Source organism: Lepidochelys kempii, chromosome 20 (genome assembly GCF_965140285.1).
Source record: "Lepidochelys kempii isolate rLepKem1 chromosome 20, rLepKem1.hap1, whole genome shotgun sequence".
In the NCBI taxonomy this organism is placed as follows: Eukaryota; Metazoa; Chordata; order Testudines; family Cheloniidae; genus Lepidochelys; species Lepidochelys kempii.
The window spans coordinates 11,450,503-11,475,958 of record NC_136399.1 but is presented as its reverse complement, the minus strand read 5'-3'; positions in this window follow the sequence as shown (position 1 = coordinate 11,475,958).

The window sequence follows — 25,456 nt, the reverse complement described above, 5'->3', positions numbered from 1 at the left end:
GCTGCAGAGACCATGAAGATAATTTCCACTTGGTGCACGCTGTGCTGGCCAAACTCAAGGCGTTCAAGGCATACGAGCCCAGCATGGGAGAGGTGAGCGAGCTGTGTTGGCCACGCCCTTGCCATGGGACAGAGCCGCGGGGGAGCACATGAGAAGTAGAAGGAAGGAGGAGTGATTTAGAACCTGCTCGGAGATCCTGGTGGGGGGAGGGGTGGGGTCTAGACACCCTTGGAGATCCTGAGGGGTTGGCAGAACAATAGCATTTCCTGTGTGGCTGGATTAATGGCCACAGCCCTTCTCTAACACTGGCTGTGGGCAGATCTCAAAGTGCTCTACAAAGGCTAGTGTCCTTATCCCCTCTGTATAGATGGGGAAACCGAGGCACCGACTGGGGAAGTGTGTACCCAGAACAATCTCTCTGTTTATAAACAGGGCAGTTCGGTCACAGAACTAAGCTTCGCACACAGAGCCTCTTCCACACCTGGACACTCCTGTCTGTGTGTGCTCCTACACCCATCACCATGGTATCAGAATCTCACTAATGAATTCAGCCTCCCAGGGGAGGCAGGGTGGCCTGTGTTACAGAAGGGAAACTGAGGCATACAGGGAGTCTGCCAGAGCAGGAATAGAACCCAGCTCTCCCGAGCCTTAGCCACAAGTCAGCCCTGGCCTGTGGGCTTCCCCTAGCTCCTGCCATCCCCGTCCCACCCCCAGCAGAGGGCAGCTGCAAACCCACCCTGCCCTGGATTCTCACACGGGAAACCCAGTAGCTCCTGCCCCCCCTAGGAGAAGCAAAGTGATGTAAAATCCAAGGCCTGCCCAGATCTCTCCCTCCTGTTGCCTCTGCTCTTGTTTCCAGCCTTTGCTGAGCTGCTGGGAGACTGTGCACCTGTGACCAACTGGGAATGTTTGTAATATCTTTTATGAATCTGATGCGTGCCTCAGTTTCCCTATATATTTCCTGGCTTCTCTGGCAGGGGGTGAAGGGGAAGGATTCTTGGAGAAGGTAAGAGTCATGCAGGGCGGAGGGGGCGTCACCTCCCTGTCTTGGTGAAATGAAGAGAATCCAACACAGATCAGCCTGGGGGCCAGAAAGACCATGCCGGCTCCAATGGCTCTGGTTGGATGCTCCCAGCAGGGAATTGGAGCAGGGCCCCCAGCTCAAGAACACAGGGTTGGGAAGGTTTGAGCTGGGGGATGAGTGCGGGAAGCTGGGAGCTCTTGCCTGAGAACTGACCAAGGTCAGGCTGAGGCCTGGTCTACACGAGACAATTGGGTCGGTGCCACTGTGTCGCTCGGGGGTATGGGAAAGGCAGCGTCACTGAAGCGGAGCAGCTGAAGTGGTTTACATGTAGACAGGCCCTGAGTGAGAGACCCGGAGCTGAAAACAGGTTTCTCTGCAGCTCGACCAGCCTCTGGGCTGACCAGAACGGCCTCTTGCTTTAACCTTCAGTGGGCCGGGCTGCCCAGGCTGGGGTCCAGGTGCCTAAGAAACCCGACTGTTCTGACAACGCTGGGTGAGTGTCCCTGTCACCCGGGCTGAGGGGCGTCGGGCCCTGCGGAGTGGATGGGTCTCTACCAGGATCTGTCCCAGCTGGACTCGCTGGGCAGGGCTCACGGGGTAAAGCCTAGCGGTTCAGTCTCAGGAGGCGGGAAGGCCATGTGGCCTGTCCTGGAGGAAGAGAGAGACCTGTTGGGGTCTGGCACAGCAAAGGGCTTCCTCCCAGAGATTTCCACAGCTGGGACCCTGGCACCGACCCTGTGGATCCATGACTGCACCATTCCTCTCTACTTTCCCATCGACCGAGACAGTGTTGCCTAGTGGATAGAGCCCTGGACTGGGACGGGCGACCCGGGCTCTATTCCCAGCTGGGTGACCTTGGGAAAGTCACCTCCCCTATTTACCCCTCAGTTTCCACATCTGTAAAAGGGGGATAATGCTACCAGTCTCGGGCAGGGGGGCCCCCTCTGGGATAGCTGGCTGCCATGGCACAGATGCTCTGTAACTCACAGCTGGCAGCACAGGTCTGCCTCCAGAGGGGAGCCTGGCACACACCTGGCTGCCCAAACCATCTACCCAGGGAAGGGATTGACAGCATGCTTGTTAACCACCGGAGTTACTTGCTGCAGCAGAGCTGGCTCCAGCCTGCAGCCCCAGTCTGATCTGGGCTATTCTCAGGAGCTGATAGCAGCGCTGGGGAGGGAAAATCCTGCTCAGTGCACACCCTGCTGCTGTGACTCCCGTTGAGTCCCCCCAGGGATATTCCTGAGGCTCTTGCCAAGCCTCCCTGTCACAGGTGTAAGCACTATCCCCATGTTACATGGGGGAAACTGAGGCATGGAGCAGCGTGCCAGGAGTAGGTGGCAGAGGCAGGAATAAGAGCCAGGAGTCCTGCCTGCCCAGCCCCCTTCAATAGAATCCAGACAGCACGCCCACTGCAGGGCTGGGAGTGCTGACTCAAGCCCCTGCTCTCAATGCAATGCTGGCTCCATGCAGCACAATCCCGGCTGGCCAGTCCAATGTGCCCCTGCCTTGCCAGCTGGCGCAGAAAGAACCCCAGGGTCTCTTGTAGCATGGCTTCTAGCAGTCAGGTCTCCAAAGCCACCCAGCCCGCGGTCCCGGCACCCTGGGGCCTTGTCTGCACTAGTCCCTCTTGCCTTGATGTTTCCCAGCAGCCAGCCCTGAGGGGTAGCTGGCACAGGCAGTGCTGTGGCACCCACCAGTGCACTAACCCCCGCTCTGCTCTGGTCAGGGTGGGGTGACCCGGTGGTTACGCCAGCCCCCATCTGCACTCGGGGATCCCTCCAGCAGAGCCGAACTGGCAAAGGTGTGAGCAGAGTCCCGTGGGGGGTGGGGGCTGAGCATAACAACCCATCCAGCCTGGGTAGGGCCGGGGAGGAATGATGGCGCCAGCTCTGGGTTCATGTCCCTGCTCTGCCACAGACTCCCTGTGTGACCTTGGGTGAGTCACCCAGCCCCTCTGGGCCTCCGTCCCCCTCTGCAATGGGGTGACAGCCCTGTCCAGCCCCATGTGCATGGGGGGGCAGGATGCAGCAATGATAGTGCTACAGTGGTGGGGGCCAGATACTCCTCCACGAGAGGCGCTCCCCCGTCAGCCTCAACCCATTTACCCAGAGGCTGTGGAGACCTGCCAGGCGGGTGGGTGGTGGCCGGTCCGACATTCTGCTCCCGAGCGTGGCTGAAAATCGGGCCACGTACTGAGGTGGGACAGTTGGGGTAGCATCAGGGGCTGTACGTCCCCACCCCACCCACCCCCGACTGTCTGTGCTACCCAGCGAAGAGCAGACGCAGCCCCCCCCTTGCCGAGGTGCTCCTGGGTGGGCTTGGGTTCCACTGGGGCTGCTGGAGCCGGTTTCAGAGCCGTCTGCCATGAGAGCGCAGGGCTGGTCTCCTATCGCCACCTGCTGCGCAAAGAGGGCAGTGCATGCTGATCAGGCAGGAAGCGGGCGCTGGGCCAGCCCCCCCATGATGTGGGTCTGAGATGCTGTCCATTTGAGTGGTCTCTGTCCCACTGGATGCTGGGGGGCCACACAGGCTGGGACTGGGGAGCTAGAGCTTCATATGGGGTCCCAGCTCAGATGCAAGGTGGGGCATAGGGATAATGTCCTGTCGTCCCCCTCTGGGACCTTGTATCAAAGAGTCTCTGGGCCTGGTGTTGGTTCATGATAGACTAGCCAGGCCCTTCTGGTGTAATTCCCCCCCGTCCCCACACAGCATATGGAGCAGGGGGCAGTCCGGGAGCTGCCTTGTAAGGGGCATGCTCCCATTGGTGGAGAGGCACGAGCAGAGAGCATGCTTGGGGGAGGGGAGCATTGCTATTTGCATGAGGGGCAGGTAGCCCATCCCTACAGGGGGCGTTGCAGTGCAGCTGGTCAGGGCAGGACCCCAGGCCACGTCCCAGCTAGCTTGGGGGTGTCTCTTGGCTTCCCCCTGGGGTTGGGGGCTGGGCCACAGAGAGGGTGGGTAGTGAAGTTTCAGGCCACCAGGGCCCATTGGATTGTGCCATGTAAGCCAGGCCAGGAACCCTCTGCCAGAGCAGGAGGTGACGGGTTTCTCTCTCCTTTGTCCCAGGGTTTAGCAGGCACAGCAGTGCCTCCTGTCTCCGTGCTGGGCAAACGAGCCCTGCCAGCGCTGCGTGCCTGCTGTGGACGGGGTGAGAGACCCTGGCACCTGGGATCTGCTGCTCGGGCCCAGCCCCAATCTGCTCAGCTGCGGAGCTTTCCACCCCTGATCCCCGTGAGGAATTAACAGCCATTTGGATAATTGCTGTGCGGCTGCCAGGCAGGTGGGCGGTGAATTGGGGGTGCGGAATTAAAAAGCTCCGGCGGAGACACCTGCCCAACTGTGGGCTCGCCAGCTCCCCCCATGGCTGCCCTTACATGGGGCTCCGTCTGCACCCCGGGCTTGCACCTTGAGCAAGGGGGACCCCAGCCACACACGCTGTACCCCTCAGCCTGCCCCCAGAAGCATGAGGGGGGTGCAGGCCTGAGACAGCTGGCCATGGGCCTGGTTGGTGCCAGGAGGGAGGGTGGGTCCAGCAGACAGGCCCAGCCCCTCTGCCCTTGCTCTGCCATGCTCTGCCCCAGGCCCTGGTGAGGGCAGCTGGAGAGGGCTGCATGCATCAGCCCATGCAGTGGGCCTGGGGGAGCTGATCACTGCTGGTCCCAGCCCTGGGGGCTGGTGGGAATGGGGTGCCAAGATGCCCCTGTCTCCCAGTGCCAGCTGTGCCAGGGCCCCCAAGACCTTTGGGCCTGGATTGGGGGGATCATGACTAGGGCGGAGCTGGGACCCAGGGACAGGTGAAGCTGCACCAGGCTTGCAGAAGAGTTCATCCTGCAGAGACCTGCATGCAGACCCTGCTGGAGGGAGATTGCTTGGGGCAGAGCGGGGTGACTTGGGGGGCTTACAGCAGGGCTGGGGGGAGGCAGTGGGGGTAGCAGGGAGGGGGAGAGGTTTACAGTAACTGCAAGCTGTATACAGTGCATGGGTGGAGGGGCCAGGGGGTGATTTGGGGTGGGGCAGTGGGAGGCAGGAGGTGCAGGTGGGTGATACCCCCATGCAGCAGCAGTGCCCCCTGTAGGCAGCACAGGTGCATCCAATGGGCCCCTGAGGAAATATTGTCTCAAGATCGGAGTTCACCAAACCCAGGCTGATCTAGCCCTGTCCCCAACCTGCCCATGCCTTGTGGGTATGGACTGCGGCCCAGTGCCCCCTGCCCTGGGCCAGGCCATGCTGGGGGCTGAGCGATCCCAGAATGATGCCCAGCGCACACCCCTTCTCCCGGGCAGGGACCCAGCATCTCGTCCCCCAGCCCTCCTCAGAGTCGGCCCCCAACCTCCAGGGCTGGGCGGGGGGGCGGGGAAGGCAACCGGCCTGAGCCAAGTTCACAATTATGCAACCAGCCCGTGTGATGCTGCTTATCATCTTACCGCGCAGCCCAAAGCCGGCTCACCCGCCACTTTTGTGGCATTTTGTTGCCTGAAATTAAATCTCATTTCCTAATTACTGGGTGGGCTCCAGCTGCTGGGCTGGGCTGGGCTGGGCTGTGCTGGGCTTTAAGAAGGGGGCAGTGTAGTGTGATCAGCATCAGTCACAGAGACAGCCTGTTGCAGAGAACCCCCCCAAAGCCCGAGACACCCCTCACCACAGCCAGCCCCCCCAGGCTGCATCTAACAAGGCCCACTCACCTCCCTCTGCCCTGCAGGAAACTCAGCCTGGCTGATTCCTACAGGGTCCATCCAGCCCAGTATCCCCTCTCCCTGCTGTGAGCAAACATCAGGCCCTGCCCACTTGCACGTTCCCAGAATCTGGTGAGCCCAGCCCTGATGGTGCAGAAACGTGCAGTCCTGGACAGTGCTCGGCACAAAGGACCACACAAACACATTCCAGAAGCGTGGTACAAAAACCACAATATCAAGAATGGGACAAAAACATTCCCCAAGGATAACAGGAACACACTGAGCCCTCCTAAAAGATAAGGTCAAATAGCAACATAATAAATACAAATGTTTTAATCAAACCAACATGTACAAAAAAGTGGACAATAACTAGCCAGGTCAGAGGGCAGTATCTAAGTGAGAGGGGCAGCTTGTTTGTATCAGGGTATCTCTGAGAGAATGTGTTGGTCCAGCCAAGGGGGAAATGGAAAGTCCTGCCATTCACTGAGCTGCGTCCATTCTCACAGGCATACATGTCTTAGTACCCTCGTAGAGTCTGCCAGGTGCTATTAGCATGCCTTGTCAACAATAAACCTGGCCGGGTGCCTTCGTCCCTTAACGGATCTTGTGGTCATTGGGCGGTTCACTCAAGGTCTGCTGTGCTGGCTGTCTGCACAGAGCTGGGGCAGCACACAGGGAGAACACACACACACACACACACACGCAATAAAATATCTAACAAGAGAGGCAATCAGTAAGGATATTTCGCAATGGCTCGTTTGGTTTCGATGGGCAGGCCCAGCACTTTACACTAATTCATGCTTCTCCCCTGTTGAGGGAGTTACACAGGCCATGGCTACACTACAAAATCAAATCACCCTGCGTGCAGCCACCACAGTAGTTACAGCACTTGTGTGTGTGTACACCTGGCTCCTTGTGTCTGTGGTGTGTGGTATCGATTGTACTGTCAGTGTGGGGGGCATTGCGGGACAGTCGATGTAAGCAACGCAGTATGTACACTGACACTGCATTGACCTAACTACGCTGACTGGGGGAAGTGGCATGATTAAGTCGGCAAAGCAGGTGAGTTACATCAGCGGGAGCCAAATTTTAGTGTAGACGCAGTGTTAGGTGGACGTAAGCTGCCTCGCAAACTCAGTGGTGTGGAGCAGTTACAGAGGTTTACGATGCAAACATTCATTCTAACTTTATACCACGGGCTACAGAGGTTATGGGAGAGATCAATCCTGCAAGCAATTCCACAAGTCGAAACACTCCACACACGCTGATCAGCAGCTGTTGTCACACGGCTAACACACAGGCTGGGTCAAGCTCTGCACTTATCAGTGTTCAGTGAGGCCTAAGGGTCTGGGCATGAGCTGGCACCTGGTCTGCTAGCGTCACAGGACCCATCTAGCCCAGTACCCCGCCCTCTCCCTGCTGCCTCCTTCCCCAAACCAGATCAATGGGGCCAGCCACCCCAGCACCAGCTACTTTAGAGGAAGGTGCAAGAACCCCCTCCTAGTGGCTAATGATGACATAACCAGTCGGCGGAGGGGGGAAAGGGGGCCATATCCCCCTCATCCTGACAGTCAGCAGTGGCCTTGTGGCCTGTTTTCTAAATTCTGTCCTGACACCATTGCTCCCCACCCCGCACCATCCTTGTCTGAATCCTGCCAGGCTTGCAATGTCAGTGACATCTAGTGGCAGTGAGTTCCCCTGGCTAATTATGTAACTTCCCTTGACATTTGCTTTCACAGAGCGTCCCATTGCTCTTGCAACACTGGGACAGGTGAAGGGGGGGGCAAATAGGAGCACCCCCCTCCTTTCATTATATTCTGTACCTATTTCAGCCCTGCTTCTTTCGCTCCTCTTTAAACTAAAGCCTCAGCTTTTTTGTTGGTAAATTGGCCTTTTTCTTGACAGTGTTGTAGAAAAAATTTGCTTCTTTCTAAACATTTCAGGTTTTTGATGAGCAATTTAAAAAAAGCCTTCGAAAAATTACCCCTCCCTCCCCCATTTCTCTGCCCTTTGTCCTTTTCTCATCTACTGGAAAGTGGATGGGAAGGGATGGAAAAAACTACACACCCACACACACATAGACATTTTTGGCTTTTGAAAATTTTTTGCAAGGGGTGAAAACATAAGGGTTCCATGCACCCCCCCAAATTTCCAAGGCAGCTCAATTGTGGGGCTGCTGCTCTTCCTGCTGCCCTTCTAGTGCCAAGGTAGACCAACGCCCTGTCACACTTTAACCCTTAAATGGCCAGCGTTGCCAACGCCCATCACTGCATGGTGAGCCCAGCAGTGGGTGGGTGGGTGAGTTGGAATGGGATCAGTAACGAAGAAACTTCACTTTCGTTCGATAAAGTGCCCACCCTCGGCGTGGAAGAGAAGCCCCAGACCTCGCTCCTCCCAAACACAGCCATGCCAGAATGCAAACAAATATTAAAATCTTGTGATTTTTAAGCAAATCTCATGATTTTGAGGCCTGACTAGTGACTTCTGAGTGTTGGGGCGCAAGAGGGGCACCAAAGCTGATGGGCCCGCTCGGCCTTCTTGCCATCTGGACAGAGGCACCTGTGTGGGACCCGGGGTGGCTCGTGCCTCCCCACACTTGGGACAGACAATATTAAACATCTCATGGCTCCCCCTGGCAGTGCGTGGAGGGAAAGCCACTCCCGAGCTATGGCCACAGAGTCTTCTTTTAGAAGATGACAGGACAAGGAGTAATGGTCTCAAGTTGCAGTGGGAGAGGTTTAGGTTGGATATTAGGAAAAACTTTTTCACTAGGAGGGTGGTGAAACACTGGAATGCATTACCTAGGGAGGTGGTAGAATCTCCTTCCTTAGAAGTTTTTAAGGTCAGGCTTGACAAAGCCCTGGTTGGGATGATTTAATTGGGGATTGGTCCTGCTTTGAGCAGGGGGTTGGACTCAATGACCTCCTGAGGTCCCTTCCAACCCTGATATTCTATGATTCAAGGGAGGCAGTGTGGCCTAGTGGGTAAAGCACTGAACTGGGATGCAGCAGACTGGAAGTCTATGTCTGACTCTGCCACTGGGTGACCTTGAGCAAATCCCTTCCCTGTCCTCTGCCTCAGTTTCCCCATGTGTATAGTGGGGATGATGACACTGACCTCCTTTGGGAAGTGTTTTGCTGGACAGTGCTATGTAAGATGAATAATAATATTCTGGGCTGGCGGGGTAGGGGGCGTCTCTCCTCTCTGGGGCACGGGTTCGAATCTGTCCCCGGGGAGCAGTGTCTGACAGTGGGGGTGGCTGTGGAGAGGGGCTCAGTCCAGTTCCTTTTGGGACAGCACCCGCGTTGCCTGCCGGCTGTGGGACCAGCACGCTGGGGCTACAGAGCCTGAGCTCCGCTCTGCCCCTAGATGGGTCCCTTCAGGGCAGGGCCGTTGGCGTGGGGGATGGGGGTGTGACGCAAGCTTTGGGCTCTGGGGCAGTCAAGCTGGCCCTTTCCCCAGTGCTGGAGTCCCTGCCACAAGGCCCAAAGCTCCCCAGGCCTGAATCCTGGCCCCACGGAGCCCGGCTTGGGGGGCGGGGGGGGGGGGGGGGGGCGTTTCCTGCAGCCGCACGGCCTCTCCGGTACAGCCAGTGGCCTTGGCACTCTGGGGCAAGGCAAGTCACTTTCCAGCCCCCACCCCTGGGGCCAGGGGGCACAGGCCAGCCCAGGGCTCTGAGGAAGATGGGGGTGCGCCCTCCGCCCCTCTGGTTTAAACGTCTCTCTGTCCCTTCCCCCCGCTCCATGGCCCCGTGCACAGCTCTCCTCTTTCTGCATCTTCCCCTCCTGCTCTTTAGGATCTGGCCCCCTGGGGTACCCAGGTGTCAAGGAAACCTGCTCCCGGCTGGGGAGCCATGGTTGGCTTTTGGGTCCCAGGCTTCTGCATGGCCCTGGCTAACGAGCCCCCTGGGAGGACAGCGCTGCCCGGCCTGGGCCCTGGGGCCTCGGCAGGAGCTGCCACAGAATGCCAGCAGCAAAGCTGCCAGTGGAGGCTTCTCCAGTGCCCTGCAGAGTGGGGGAACTGGGCTGAACTGGGGCCAGCGTCAAGGCCATGGGAGGGACCAGCCAGGTAAGGGGCTGGGTTCCCCACTGTTGGGCCCTATGGGGATGCTGGCTGAGGGTCCTTGTGCCCATGGCGTTAGAGGGATCACAGGGATGAGGCTCTGGGGGCTGCTGGGAGTTTGGAGAGGGGTCCGTGTTCAGCTCCCATCTCCCCACACACGCTTCTGATCCAGAATGGCCTGAGTGCGAGACCTTCCCCTGGCTGGTGCCGAATGGCCAGTGTTTGCTGGGATGCTTTGGACCCGGCAGCTGCTCCCTGCCCCTGGGGGAGGTTCATCGCTGGGGCAGTGCTGCCAGCCCCAGAGACTGAGGGCCTGGGCCCCACAGCAGATCACTCTGTACTCCACCCCTTGCCCTGCCTGAGAAGGTGGGGAGGGCACTCTTGGCCAGTCCTTGGCTGTCAGCTTATGCCCGTCAGAGCATGGACCCATCCCCCTAGGGACGGGGTTGAGACCCCCAAACTCATGTCACACATAGGCCTGCTGGGCACTGGCAGTGGAGCAATCCCTTCTCTGCCAGGGACTGCGGGGGGAGGCTCTTGGGGCAGAGATGGGACCAGCGGGGCATCCCTGGCACAGTGAGGGAGCAGATCTGTAGTCCTGGCCTGGAGAATCCGTTATCTACCGCTCCTTACCCGCTGCCCAGTCAAGGCACCGAAAAGAAACCGTGTGATTGTAGGTGACCTATCGAGTGGCACCTAGTGCGACTTAGAGCAACATGGCTGGCACGAAGGGCTCGGTGAATGGGGAGGACTGGCTGGGAGCGGGGCACTGACTGAGTCACTGGGTTCCCACGGCCAGAAGAATCTCGGCCCTGGCCTTGCACCACCCCAGGGCCCCAATCTCTGCTGAGGCCTTGCCCACCTCCCTGGCAAGAGGCCCAGCAGCCCTGGTCACTCCCAGGACTAGAGTCACTTGTATTCCAGTCACTCAGTTCATCCCTGAGGTTGAGATGTAGCCACTTCTGGGGTGGGACGCAGGGGCTATTTATACAGGGATCCTTTGCCCAGCACTAAGATGCAGCCACCTCTGGGGTGGGACGGAGCAGCTCTTTAACAGCCACACAGCACAGTAGATTAGGACAAGTGAAGAATCCCACATCTAGTTGCACTGTGCTGCACAGAGCGTGGGGAGCTGGGCCAGGGAGCCTTGCGGGAGGGATAGCTCAGTGGTTTGAGCATTGGCCTGCTAAACCCAGGGTTGTGAGTTCAATCCTTGAGGGGGCCATTTAGGGATCTGGGGCAAAAATTGGGGATTGGCCCTGCTTTGAGCAGGGGGTTGGACTAGATGACCTCCTGAGGTCCCTTCCAATCCTGATATTCTATGATTCTATGACCAGGCTGCACTGCACATGGGCTCCTTAGTGACAAGCGCTCAGAAACTTAGATTTACAACCCCCAAAATAGCACAAATTGAGCACTATGCTGGGGCCGGCACAGACTAGAAGGGGCAAGTGCCCCCTAGTGGGTCCTCCCACCCCACTCACTGCAGCCCCTAGCACCCCATAAGCTCCATCCATGCAGAGTAAGGGGACTGGCACATGGAATTGCAAGCCCAATAGCAAGGATTTCTGATGGCTCTGTAAATTCGGGGCGGGGGAGTGGAGAATTGCTAATATAGTTCCTATTTTTAAGAAATGGAAAAAAACGTGGTCCAGGTATCTACAGGCCTTTTAATTTGACCTCAACTGTCTGCAGGGTCTTGGGACAAATTTTGAGTGAGAAAGTAATGAAGGACAAAGAGGTGAACGGTAACTGGGATAAAATACAACCTGGTTTTACAATCGGTAGGTCCTGCCAGGCCAACCTGATCTGTTTCTCTGCGAAGATAACTGAGGTTTTAGACAAAGGAAATGCAGTAGATCTAATCCAGTGGTTCTCAAACTTTTTGTATTGGTGACCCCTTTCGAACACCAAACCTCTGAGTGCGACCCCCCCTTAAAAATTAAAAACACATTTTTGATATTTAACACTATGTTAAATACTAAATTTAAACCCTATGGCTTAAAATGAATTTACCTTTACTCACTGCTTTTAAATTCAGACTAAAACACAGCGGGTGGCGGGGCTCGGGGCTGACAACCCTGTGTGTGCTCCCGGCTGATAACCCTCAGCATGGCCGGGCTGCGCCTGAAACCCCATTACAGAGGTCGGGGCTCACAGCGTCCTGGAGGCCCCAGCTCAGGGCTCAGAGCCCCACTCCTGGTTGGGGTCAGCACTTGCAACCCCATGTGGCAGTCGGACTCAGGGATCACAGCCCCGCTCCTGGCCAGGGTTGGGGTCTGGGCTTGCAGCCCTGTGTGGGGGTTGGAGTCGGGGCTCGCAACCACGATTCCCTGTTGGGGTCGGGGCTCACAGCCCGGCCCAGGGGTTGGGGTCAGGACTCACAGCTGCACACTGGGGTCGTGGCTCACAGCCCGGCGCAGGGGTCGGGGTCGGGACTCACAGCCGCACACCGGGGTCAGGGCTCACAGCCTAGCACAGGGGTCGGGACCCACAGCCGTGTGCCCGGGTTGGGGCTCGTAGCCCCGCAGCTCCACACAGGGGTCAGGGCTGACAGCCTGGTGCAGGGGTCGGGGCTCGCAACTTACAGCCGCGCGCTGGGGTCAGGGCTCGTGACCCCCCCACTTAACCGGGTTGTGACCCCCAGTTTGAGAACCAATGATCTAATCTACCTGGATGTCAGTGAGGCATTTGATACAATTGGCAAATTATTAGTTCAATTGGAGAAGATGGGCTTTAATCTGAGAATTGAAAGGTGGATAAGGAACTGGTGAAAAGGACGTGCAGAAAAGGACCTGGGGTTACAGCAGATGAGAAGCTGGAGGTGAGTCAGCAGTGTGCCCGTGTTGCCAAAAAGGCTAACAGCATATTGGGCTGCATTAGTAGGAGCATTGCCCACAGATCGAGGGAAGTGATTATTCCCCTCTATTCAGCACTGGTGAGGGCCTCATCTGGAGTATTGCGTCCAGTTTTGGGCCCCCACTACAGAAAGGATGCGGACAAATTGGAGAGAGTCCAGCGGAGGGCAATGAAAATGAGAAGGGAGCTGAGGCACATGACTTATGGGGAGAGGCTGAGGGAACTGTGGTTATTTTGTCTGCAGAAGAGAAGAGGGAGGGGGGATTTGATAGCTGTCATGGAGTCCCCAGGCGTTGCTCTGGAACTGCTCCCCATGAAGCCAGTCAGGACTCTGGGGAAGTCTCCTGTCTGTGAGCAGACTGTCTGCAGGACACACAGCTTCCTGGGTCTGACCTCAGAGCATTCAGCATCCTCTGCCCCTCCGTGCGCTTCCCACAGTGAGTCTGCTCTGGCGGGGCTCCTGGGGAAGCCAGAGGGTCCTGCACCCCAACTTCGCAGTCAGATGTGACTCTCAGCCAGCCAGTAAAAAAGAGGTTTATTAAATGACAGGAACATGGTCTAAAACAGAGCTGGTAGGTGCAGAGAACAGGACTCCTCAGCTGGGTCCATTTTGGGGGGCAGTGAGCCAGACAACCACATCTGCCCTTCACTCCATGTCCCAGCCAGCCCCAAACTGAAACTCCCTCCAGCCCCTCCTCCTCTGGGCTTTGTTCCTTTCCCGGGCCAGGAGGTCACCTGATTCCCTTGTTCTCCAACCCTTTAGCTCTCACCTTGCAGGGGGGAAGGGCCCAGGCCATCAGTGGCCAAGAAACAGGGTGTCGGCCATTCTCTGTGTCCAGACTCCTGCACACACCTGCCCTCTAGGGCTCTGCAGTGATCAGACACCCTTCTCCCACCACCTAGATACTTAAGAACTGCAAAGGGGAAATTGAGGCACCCCCACACTATTCAGAGGAAACATGCACTATAAGGTGGGTAGAAAGCTGGCTAGATTGTCGGGCTCAACGGGTAGTGATCAATGGCTCCATGTCTAGTTGGCAGCCGGTATCAAGTGGAGTGCCCCAAGGGTCGGTCCTGGGGCTGGTTTTGTTCAATATCTTCATAAATGATCTGGAGGATGGTGTGGATTGCACTCTCAGCAAATTTGCGGATGATACTAAACTGGGAGGAGTGGTAGATACGCTGGAGGGGAGGGATAGGATACAGAAGGACCTAGACAAATTGGAGGATTGGGCCAAAAGAAATCTGATGAGGTTCAATAAGGATAAGTGCAGGGTCCTGCACTTAGGACGGAAGAACCCAATGCACAGCTACAGACTAGGGACCGAATGGCTAGGCAGCAGTTCTGCGGAAAAGGACCTAGGGGTGACAGTGGATGAGAAGCTGGATATGAGTCAGCAGTGTGCCCTTGTTGCCAAGAAGGCCAATGGCATTTTGGGATGTATAAGTAGGGGCATAGCGAGCAGATCGAGGGACGTGATCGTTCCCCTCTATTCGACATTGGTGAGGCCTCATCTGGAGTACTGTGTCCAGTTTTGGGCCCCACACTTCAAGAAGGATGTGGATAAATTGGAGAGAGTCCAGCGAAGGGCAACAAAAATGATTAGGGGACTGGAACACATGAGTTATGAGGAGAGGCTGAGGGAGCTGGGATTGTTTAGCCTGCAGAAGAGAAGAATGAGAGGGGATTTGATAGCTGCTTTCAACTACCTGAAAGGGGGTTCCAAAGAGGATGGCTCTAGACTGTTCTCAATGGTAGCAGATGACAGAACGAGGAGTAATGGTCTCAAGTTGCAGTGGGGGAGGTTTAGATTGGATATTAGGAAAAACTTTTTCACTGTGAGGGTGGTGAAACACTGGAATGCGTTACCTAGGGAGGTGGTAGAATCTCCTTCCTTAGAGGTTTTTAAGGTCAGGCTTGACAAAGCCCTGGCTGGGATGATTTAACTGGGAATTGGTCCTGCTTCGAGCAGGGGGTTGGACTAGATGACCTTCTGGGGTCCCTTCCAACCCTGATATTCTATGATTCTATGATTCTATGATTAAGAACAGTCCCACTTCGTCAAATCAGCACCCCCCCCCCAACTTGTCTAGGATTTTATCGGTGGTAGGCATTGGACATGGTGATGGCACTGAACTTCCCATATCCACACAGAACCGGATCGACCCATCCTTCTTGGGGACCAGCACCATGGGAGAGGCCCAGGGGCTGGAGGACGGCTGGATCACCCCTAAAGCCAGCATGTCTCCAACCTCTCTCTCCAGGTCCTGGGCTGTTTTCCTAGTGACCCTGAATGGGGAACACCTGATGGAAAGATTGGCTCCTGTTTCCACCTGGTGAACAGCCAGGATAGTGAGCCCGGGCCGGCTGGAGAACAGCTGCCCGTGTGAAGGCAGCACCTCTCTGATCTCTGCCTGCTGGGCAGGGGTTAGCTGGTCTGAGAGGAGAATTGATTCCAGCGAGGGGTCAGCCCCCACCTCAGGGAGGAGTCCCACCAGGGGATCCTCTCCCTTCTCCTCCCACTGCCCACACCCAGCCAGCCCCAACTTCTCCCTGGCCCAGTATGGCTTCATCATGTTGACATGGTGCACCCAGTGGCGGTGTGCCCGGTTGGACAGTTCCACGACATATTTCACTTCATTTACCTGTCTGATGACCTTGAAGGGGCCGTCCCAGGCATCTTGCAGCTTGTGCTTCCTCATGGGGATGAGAAGCATCCCCTGGTCCCTGGTAGCCTAGAAGCAGGCACGTGCTGAGCGGTTGTACCAGACCTTCTGCTTCCCCTGTGCCCTGGCTAGGTTTCCCCTGGCCAAGCCCATGAGCTCCGCGAGCTTTTCCAGACAGGTCAGAACATACTCCATCGGGGGAGGCCTTCCCCCCGCACTCGTCCCTCATCAAGTCGAGGGGTCCCCTCACCCTCCTCCTATTTCCGAAAGGGGAAAACCCTGTGGATTCCTGGGGCACTTCCCTGTATGTGAACAGCAGGTGGGGTAAATACTTCTCCCAGTCCTGTGGGTGCTGGTCCATAAAGGTTTTCAGCCTCATCTTTAGGGTCCCATTGAACCTCTCCCCCAGCCTGTTGGACTGAGGGTGACACGCCGAGGCCCAGGTGTGTCAGACCCCACACTTCTCCCACAAGCACTGGAGCAGGGTTGACATGAAGTTGGACCTCTGGTCTGTAAGGACCTCCTGGGGGAACCCACTCTGCTGAAAATGGTGAGCAGCGCGTCTGCCACGGTGTCTGCCTCCATAGAGGACATGGCCACTGCCTCGGGGTAGCGCAGAGAGAAATCTACCCCCACCAGAATGTATTTCTTCCCCGACCGGGCTGCCCTGCTGAGGGGCCCCACTATGTTCATGGCCACCCTCTGGAAAGGCTCCTCTACGATGGGCAGAGGTCTCAGAGCTGCTTTACACTTCTCCTGGGCCTTCCCCACCCTCTGGCAGGAGTCCCAGGCCCTGCAATTCTGTTGGACGGCGTCAAAGGCCCCGGGCCACTGAAAGTTCTGCAGCAGCCTCTGCCTGGTGCGCCAGATGCCCTGAAAGGGGAATATTGTGGGCCAAGTACAACAGTCTGTGGTGGTACCTCTGGGGGAGGACCACCAATTGCCTCCTGGCTTTCCAAGGTTCAGTTGGCCCTGAACCAGCCCATTCCCGGGACAGGAATCCCTTCTCCCACAGGAATCTCTCCCGGCAGTCCTCCCCCTGGGGTCCTGCACCATTGTGGCCAGCAAGGGCCCTCAGCTTCTCTGAGGAGGGATCCTCCTGCAGCTCCATCTGGAATTTGGCTGCTGGGTTTGAGGGGACAGCCCTGGTTGGCGGTGCCTCAGTTTCCGCACCTTGGGACAGAGGCTCTGGCCCAGCACTGTCAAGCCCTACCCTCGTGCTTCGGTGTGATCCCCGACCCCAGCATAGCCCTATCAACTGCAGCCCCCTGGACCCGTGGTGCCCCCTCTCAGTGGGCTTCCGCCCAGTTGACACCCCGCGGGTTCTGCTTGGTTGCCATTTCCTCCATCTTCAGGCATTGAGCCACTTTGTGTCCTTTTTGGCCACAGTAATTACATTTCAGGTCCCTCAAGTCCCATGGGGGGTCGGCCTGCCCCAGCCTTCAGGGGCACCTGTGAGTTGGGCTTCCTGGAGTCCCACCCTGGGGAGGTTTCTGTGTGACTCCCCTTCTGAGTCCCTGATGTGGGTCTCCCTCCTGACCCCTATCTGCTGTTCACAAACTCATCCACTAGTGCCCCTGCACTGCGCAGATCTTTAGGCTTCCGGTCCACTAACCACATCTTAAGGTTTGGAGGGCAGATGTCATACAGCTGCCCCAACCCCACCAGGTTACACACCTCCTCTGCGGTAGTGGCCCCTGTGCCCTTCCCCCACCTACGGAGATATTCCCCCAGCAGATTGGTGACCTCCTTGTAAGTGGCACCTGGGGTCTTGCGTACACCCCGGAATCGTTTCCTGTACGCCTCAGGGGTCAGTTCAAACTTCAGCAGCAAAGCCTGTTTGAACAGGTCATAGTCCCCCATCTTAATACCATCCATTTGGCTGAAGGGCTCTATGGCCTTGGGATCCAGCAGGGGGGTCAGATAGTGTCAGAACCATACAGCTCAGGGTAGCCTAGAATTCCGCCTTACCTAATGTTGGCCCATTCCCAACTTCTGGCAAACAGAGGCTAGGTACACTTCAGAGCTTGGTTTTGCATCCCTGCTCATCCTGACTAATTCATGAACTTATCTAGTTCTTTTTTAAACCCTGTTATAGTCTTGGCTTTCACAACTTCCTCTGGCAAGGAGTTCCACAGGTTGACTGTGCATTGTGTGAAGAAATACTTCCTTTTGTTTGTTTTAAACCTGTTGCCTATTAATTTTGTTTGATGACCTCTAGTTCTTGTGTTATGAGAAGCAGAAATAACACTTCCGTATTTACTTTCACCCCCTTAGTCATCTCTTTTCCAAGCTGAAAAGTCCCAGTCTTCTCTCTTCTTATAAGGAAGCTGTTCCATACCCGTAATAATTTTTGTTGCCCCTTTCTGTATCTTTTCCATTTCCAATATATCTTTTTGAGATGGGGCGACCACATCTGCACACAGTATTCAAGATAGGAATGTAGTGTGGATTTATATAGAGGCAATATGATATTAATTCTGCTTATGCTCAAATAAATTGATTAGTCTCTAAGGTGCCACAAGTACTCCTTTTCTTTCTGTTAATGTTGCATTTGTTTAATCACTGTACAGTGCCTAGCACAACAGATCTTTGTCCATGACTAGGGCTCCTGGGCACTATGCTAATACAAATAAATAATAACAATGATGATGCAGAATAGACCTGAGCTCTCCCTCCTGTAGCTGGGCTGGCTCTGCAGAGTTAAGATGAGCAAAATGCAACAAATCCTCCCCCTTCTCATTTTTGTCACGACCCTCACAGCTCTGATTCCAATACACACACACACAGAGCAGGCCAACTAAGGAGATGCCATTTTTAGCCAGTCATGTTTCAGAGCAAAAGCACATCATGGGACTGAAGTGACAACTTGCCGGCGGGGTAGTAAACATATTTTCTGATGGGCAACCAAATCTGAGATTCAGGTTGACTCTAGACTGTGCAGTCCTTTAAATTCTGTCTTATTTAGACTTATAATCTTGGGGGGAAGGATTTTTTTAGATGGCTGATGCATTCAAATTGTGTGAATTGCAGTGAAGACAGGAGAGAATCCAACTCTTTGTGTTTTTGGTTTGTTTGTTTTAACTAAAACATCAGGAACCAAGTTCTTCATACAGATCATGAGCCACAAGGTAGGTGTAAAAGTGTTGACCTCTCAGGCAGGTGGAGGGGCTCAGGATAGAGTTCAGAGGAACAGCCGTGTTAGTCTGTATTCGCAAAAAGAAAAGGAGTACTTGTGGCACCTTAGAGACTAACCAATTTATTTGAGCATGAGCTTTCGTGAGCTACAGCTCACTTCATCAGATGTTTACCGTGGAAACTGCAGCAGACTTTATATACACACAGAAATCATGAAACAATACCTCCTCCCACCCCACTGTCCTGCTGGTAATAGCTTATCTAAAGTGATCAACAGGTGGGCCATTTCCAGCACAAATCCAGGTTTTCTCACCCTCCACCCCCCCACACAAATTCACTCTCCTGCTGGTGCTAGCCCATCCAAGCCCGACTTGATTATGTAAAGAGTTGTCACTTTGGATGGGCTAGCACCAGCAGGAGAGTGAATTTGTGTGGGGGGGTGGAGGGTGAGAAAACCTGGATTTGTGCTGGAAATGGCCCACCTGTTGATCACTTTAGATAAGCTATTACCAGCAGGACAGTGGGGTGGGAGGAGGTATTGTTTCATGATTTCTGTGTGTATATAAAGTCTGCTGCAGTTTCCACGGTAAACATCTGATGAAGTGAGCTGTAGCTCACGAAAGCTCATGCTCAAATAAATTGGTTAGTCTCTAAGGTGCCACAAGTACTCCTTTTCTTTTTTCAGGATAGAGTATTACTTTAAGCGTGTATAAGAAAAGATAACTGAGCTGCCCAACCTTTGTGAGCCAGGAAGGCTGGAGTGGGGGCGTAACTCAGCTGTGTGTGGTTCCTTTTATTTATTTAGTGTATGCGATCCAGCTAAGCCTCAGCCTTCTTATCAGTGATGTTCAAGGCATGAAGACCTCCAGGAAGTTGCCATTTTGCAGTCCTCCACAGTGTGTGCATCATGGTTTGTGGGTTCCCACATTGACCTAGTGGACTAGGAAAAGGACCTAGGGGTGACAGTGGACGAGAAGCTGGATATGAGTCAGCAGTGTGCCCTTGTTGCCAAGAAGGCCAATGGCATTTTGGGATGTATAAGTAGGGGCATAGCGATCAGATCGAGGGACGTGATCGTTCCCCTCTATTCGACATTGGTGAGGCCTCATCTGGAGTACTGTGTCCAGTTTTGGGCCCCACACTTCAAGAAGGATGTGGATAAATTGGAGAGAGTCCAGCGAAGGGCAACAAAAATGATTAGGGGACTGGAACACATGAGTTATGAGGAGAGGCTGAGGGAGCTGGGATTGTTTAGCCTGCAGAAGAGAAGAATGAGAGGGGATTTGATAGCTGCTTTCAACTACCTGAAAGGGGGTTCCAAAGAGGATGGCTCTAGACTGTTCTCAATGGTAGCAGATGACAGAACGAGGAGTAATGGTCTCAAGTTGCAGTGGGGGAGGCTTAGATTGGATATTAGGAAAAACTTTTTCACTAAGAGGGTGGTGAAACACTGGAATGCGTTACCTAGGGAGGTGGTAGAATCTCCTTTCTTAGAGGTTTTTAAGGTCAGGCTTGACAAAGCCCTGGCTGGGATGATTTAACTGGGAATTGGTCCTGCTTCGAGCAGGGGGTTGGACTAGATGACCTTCTGGGGTCCCTTCCAACCCTGATATTCTATGATTCTATGATTCTATGACTATGTCCCCCAGCTGCAGCATGTCTGTGGTCTGGAGAAATGGATGATCCAACTAGCAGATCAAATTTGCTGTGTGGGGTACAAACTGGTTACAAAGCTACAGTCATGTCTTGTGCAGCCAGGGCCTAAATCAGTTTCCTGGGGATCATCCCAGTGAAGTGACTGTTCTTATTAAGGCCCTGTCCTTGCCATAATTCATAACTGACTTTATTACCAGTGGCTGGCTCCAAAATGTGTTTTGCTACAGACGTAACATGGTTAATATCCTGTTAGTACGAGGGCTGTCAAGCAATTAAAAAATGTAATCACGCACTTAAAAATAACAGAATACCATTTAAATATTTGTGGATGTTTTCTACATTTTCAAATATATTTATTTCATTTACAACACAGAATACAAAGTGTACAGTGCTCACTTATATTTCTTTTTTATGACAAATATTTATACTGTACAAAAAGACAAAAGAAATAGTGTTTTTCACTTCACCTAATACAAGTAATATAGTGCAATCTCTTTATCACGAAAGTAGAACTCACAAATGTAGAGTTATGTACAGCATATCTCCCGTAAATGTCAACAGACTTGTTTCTCTCAGTGATTGACTGAACAAGAAGTAGGAGTGAGTAGACTTGTAAGGTCTAAAGTTTTACATTGGTTTGTTTTTGGGTGCAGTTACGTAACAAAAAAATCTACATTTGTAAGTTGCACTTTCACGATAAAGAGATTGCACCTCAGTACTTGTATGAGGTGAATTGAAAAATACGATTTCTTTTGTTTATCATTTTTACAGTGGAAATATTTGCAATAAATAGAATAGAGTGAGCACTGTACCTTTTGTATTCGGTGTTGTAACTGAAATCAATATATTTGAAAATGTAGAAAACATCCCAAAATGTGTAATACACAATAGAATACCAATTGAAATGTAACTGCGATTCATTTTTTTAATAATTTTTTTTGAGTTAATGGCGTGAGTTAACTGTGATTAATCGACAGCCCTAATTAGTACCATGGTCAGGTAAGGGTGCTGCCCTCTCCAGAGGCATAGCCAGGTGTATGGTGTTGGTTTGAGGCATTGGGGACTTTTTCCCCCCTTAGTAGTTCATGGATGCACGGGCTTGGTGCTCTGGAACCAGTGAATGAAGTTCAGGGCTTGTCTACGCTTCCGCTTAAGTTGATGTAACTTATGTCGGTCACGGACATGAAAAAGCCACCCCCCTGAGCTGTCCGCACTGGCGCTAAGTCAGTGGGACACACACTCATTCTGTCATAGCTTCCACCTTTCGCTGAGGTGGAGTAATTATGCTGACAGGAAAGCGCTGTCTGGTCTTCATAGTGCGTTTACAGTACTGCCCTACATTAGCGCAGCTGCAGTGAGTCTGGTGAAGACTAGCCCCTGGACCAGGACCCTCTTGCAGTGTGACTACCCCTCGGGGCACACTCTCACTAGGACAAGCTCCTGGGCTTCAGCTCCTCCTTGGTCTGACCTCGGAGCATTCAGCATCCCTGTCTCACGCCATAAGCTCCCTGCAGTGAGCCACCTGAATAGGACACCTGGGGAAACCTTACACGCCCTCCAAAGGGGCCATGCACCCCCGACTTCAGCAGTCAGGAGTGACTCTCAGCCAGCGGTGTAAAACAGAAGGGTTTATTAGTTGTCTGGAACACAGCATAGAGCAGAATCTTGTTAGCACAGAAAGCAGGAAGTTACAGCAAAGTTCATCTTGAGGAGACCCAGAGCCACGGGTTCTCCTCCTGAGTCCCAAACCAGGAGTCTGACCAGCCTCCAGCAGCCCACCTTCAGTCACACCCAGTTGCCCCTCCTCCATCCTGTATGCTGTTCCACAAGCAAACCGGTCACCTGGCCTCCACCTCTCTTTGTTCTCCAATTCCTCCCACTGGCTCTTGCAGAGGATGGGCCCCGGCAATCAGTTGCCAAGATACATCTATTGTCTGGGCCCAGGGAGCTAGAAGGCACTTGCACCTTCCCTCTCGGGGTATCTGCAAAGGTCACACACCCTTATCCCACCACCTAGATACTTGTGCAACACAATGGGAAAACTGAGGCGTGCACAGTATTCATCAAACACTAAGACACTTCCCACTTCGTCACAAGTAGCCATTTGTCCTAAGTACCTATGTCAGTCTTTCTCAATGGCCTGTCCCTCAGATCTCCCTGACACTGTTTAGAAAAGCTGCAAGCTTTGGATTCACCAAGGGCAAGTCATGCCTGACCAGCCTGATTGCCTTCCAGGATGAGATAACTGGCTCTGTGGATATGGGGAAAGCAGTGCATGTGATATATCTTGACTTTAGCAAAGCTTTTGGTACGGTCTCCCACAGTATTCTTGCCAGCAAGTTAAAGCAGTACGGATTGGATGAATGGACTATAAGGTGGATAGAAAGCTGGCTAGATTGTTGGGCTCAACGGGTAGTGACCAATGGCTCCAAGTCTAGTTGGCAGCTGGTATGAAGAAGAGTGCCCCAGGGGTCAATCCTGGGGCTGGTTTTGTTCAACATCTTTATTAGTGATCTGGATGATGGGATTAATTGCACCCTCAGCAAGTTTGCAGGTGACACTAAACTGGGGGGAGAAGTAGATACACTGGAGGGTAGGGAAGGGTCCAGAGTGACCAAGACAAATTGGAGGATTGGGCCAAGAGAAATCTGATAAGGTTCAACAAGGACAAGTGCAGAGTTCTGCACTAAAGAAGGAAGGAAGGAAATCCCATGCACTGCTACAGACAGGGGACCGACTGGCTAAGCAGCAGTTCTGCAGAAAAGGACCTGGGGATGACAGTGGATGAGAAGCTGGATATGAGTCAGCAGTCTGCCCTTGTTGCCAAGAAGGCCAATGGTATATTGGGCTGTATTAGTAGGAGCATTGCCAGCAGATGGAGGGAAGTGGTTATTCCCCTCCATTTGGCACTGGTGAGGCCACATCTGGAGTGTTGCGTCCAGTTTTGGTCTCCCCACTACAGAACAGATGTGGACAAATTGGAGGGAGTCCAGCGGAGGGCAACGAAAATTATTAAGGAGCTGGGGCACATGACTTATGAGGAGAGGCTGAGGGAACTGGGGTTATTTAGTCTGCAGAAGGGAAGAGTGAGGGGGAATTTGATAGCAGCCTTTAACTACCTGAAAGGGGGTTACAAAGAGGATGGAGCTAGGCTGTTCAAAGTGGTGGCAGATGACAGAACAAGAAGCAATGGTCTCAAGTTGCAGCGGGGGAGGTCTAGGTTGGATATTAGGAAACACTATTTCACTAGGAGGGTGGTGAAACACTGGAATGGGTTCCCTAGGGAGATGGTGGAAACTCCATCCTTAGAGGTTTTTAAGGCCCGGCTTGACAGAGCCTTGGCTTGGATGATTTAGTTGGTGTTGGTCTTGCTCTGAGCAGGGGGTTGGACTAGATGACCTCCTGAGGTCCCTTCCAACCCTGATATTCAATGATTCTAAGCTGGTCCCTGGTATCAAAAAGGTTGAAAAATACTGATTTATGTAATCAATCTGGCCCGTCCTCCTTACTTCCAGCTATCTAGAAAACCTCCCACAGTCCATTGGCCCAAGTTACTTCTGTGCATGCCCTCTGTACATTGATACAAATGCGGATAAATAGCATGGAAGGTGTGAGGGGAGACACATTTGTGATGGCAAGAAAACTGCTGCATGGACACAAACTGAATCCTGAAGAAGAGGTCTATGTATGCTTGAAAGCTTGTGTGTCTCACTTTCAGAAGTTGGTCCTCCCCTACCTTGTCCCTTCTGCGTAACTGTTAAGTGATTAAGGTGACTCGTGCCTGTCTCTGGGTCATAGTATGGACTAGGAGGGAACATTTTCAAAAAGTGCCTGTGACTTAGGCCCTCACTATGTTCAGAGAGTCTTGGGCTCTTAAGCAGCTGCCAACCTCTGCACTTTACAGGGCCAAGTGCACTGTAGTGCAAATTGCATCCTTAACTCCAGACATGTTTGTTTTAGTTTGATGTTTTTCTAAATCCAGCAGAGATGGCCTTGGAGTATGAAGGTAAATGCAAAAGGATTTACTTCAGAATGCCGTGCTTCTGCCAATCCTTAGCATGTCACTGCTGTACAACTAGTTAATTTGGTAGCTTCAAGGGTTTTTATAGTAATGTTTATTTCCAGCTCACTGTTCTGCATAAGTATAGTCATTAATATGTACCGGCCACTCTGCACTACTGATTGCGCTTTCCTCATTTTTAATGGAATATTCCACTCACCCAAAATCCGAAGTGAATTTGGTTGGGTACACACAATGAGTGCCAACTTAGCAGTTTAGCATTTTTATCTCGGCTATTAAAAATTGATGGCTTAACCCCGTTAGAGGGCAGCTCCAGTAGCTAGTATGCTTTCACTCTTGTTAATTGTGTTGATGATGAACTTAGATCTTGTTTTACAGAATGTTTTCTTTTGTCTTTTTATTCCTTCTCTTCCAGTTGATGCTTTGGATCCAGAGAGGTTAATACAATGTCCCTATGATAAGTATCATCGAATCAGGGCCTGTTGGTTTCCCTATCATCTGATAAAGTGCAGGAAGGTAGGATGCATCCGATGAAGTGAGCTGTAGCTCACGGAAGCTTATGCTCAAATAAATTGGTTAGTCTCTGAGGTGCCACAAGTCCTCCTTTTCTTTTTGCGAATACAGACTAACATGGCTGTTACTCTGAAGGTAGGATGGGATGTTAAGGTCTCTAATGCACTTGGGAAATCATGTTTTTGTAAATGCTTATGCATGGTGAGCTCGGTATGCTGTGCTGCCTTTTGCTAGAAGGATGCCTTCACTTGCTATTAGGCTGGAAGAAGCCGTCTTGATTTCATATTTATATCGCTCATCCATTTACCACTTATTAAAAGAATCCAGTTCATATTTAGTAATGCCCTTCAGATCAGTGCATTTACCCTGAAGAAAGGTGAAACAGGTTCTTCAGAATACCTAGCTCAGTGATGGGATCCTATTCTCTTCCAACAGTTCACTCATGGGACCAGGCTATTTACTTCCCACTTCAGGCAATGGAGCAAATGCAGCCAGTGTTATATGGATGCCTTCTGGCTGGCCAAAGCAGAAGTGATCTGATGTTGCAGTTAATTCTTTACTTTGCAATCAGAGCAGGAGAGCTGCTAAGCCATCTTTTTTCATCTTGCTAATAACTCTATTCAGTGTACATCTGTCTGCAAGTCCCTCTTCGCAGTCTTCTATCCTAGGCGAGAATGCTGTATATTTAAGAGGAGAATCTGCTCCTTTCTTTTGTCCTCTCAGTCTAGTATCTTATTTTAAGCTCTCCAGTGCTAGTGTATATTAGTTGTACAGGTATAAGCACACTTATACTGGTATAACTGCCTCCACGAGTTAAGATGATGTACTGGTATGATGGTA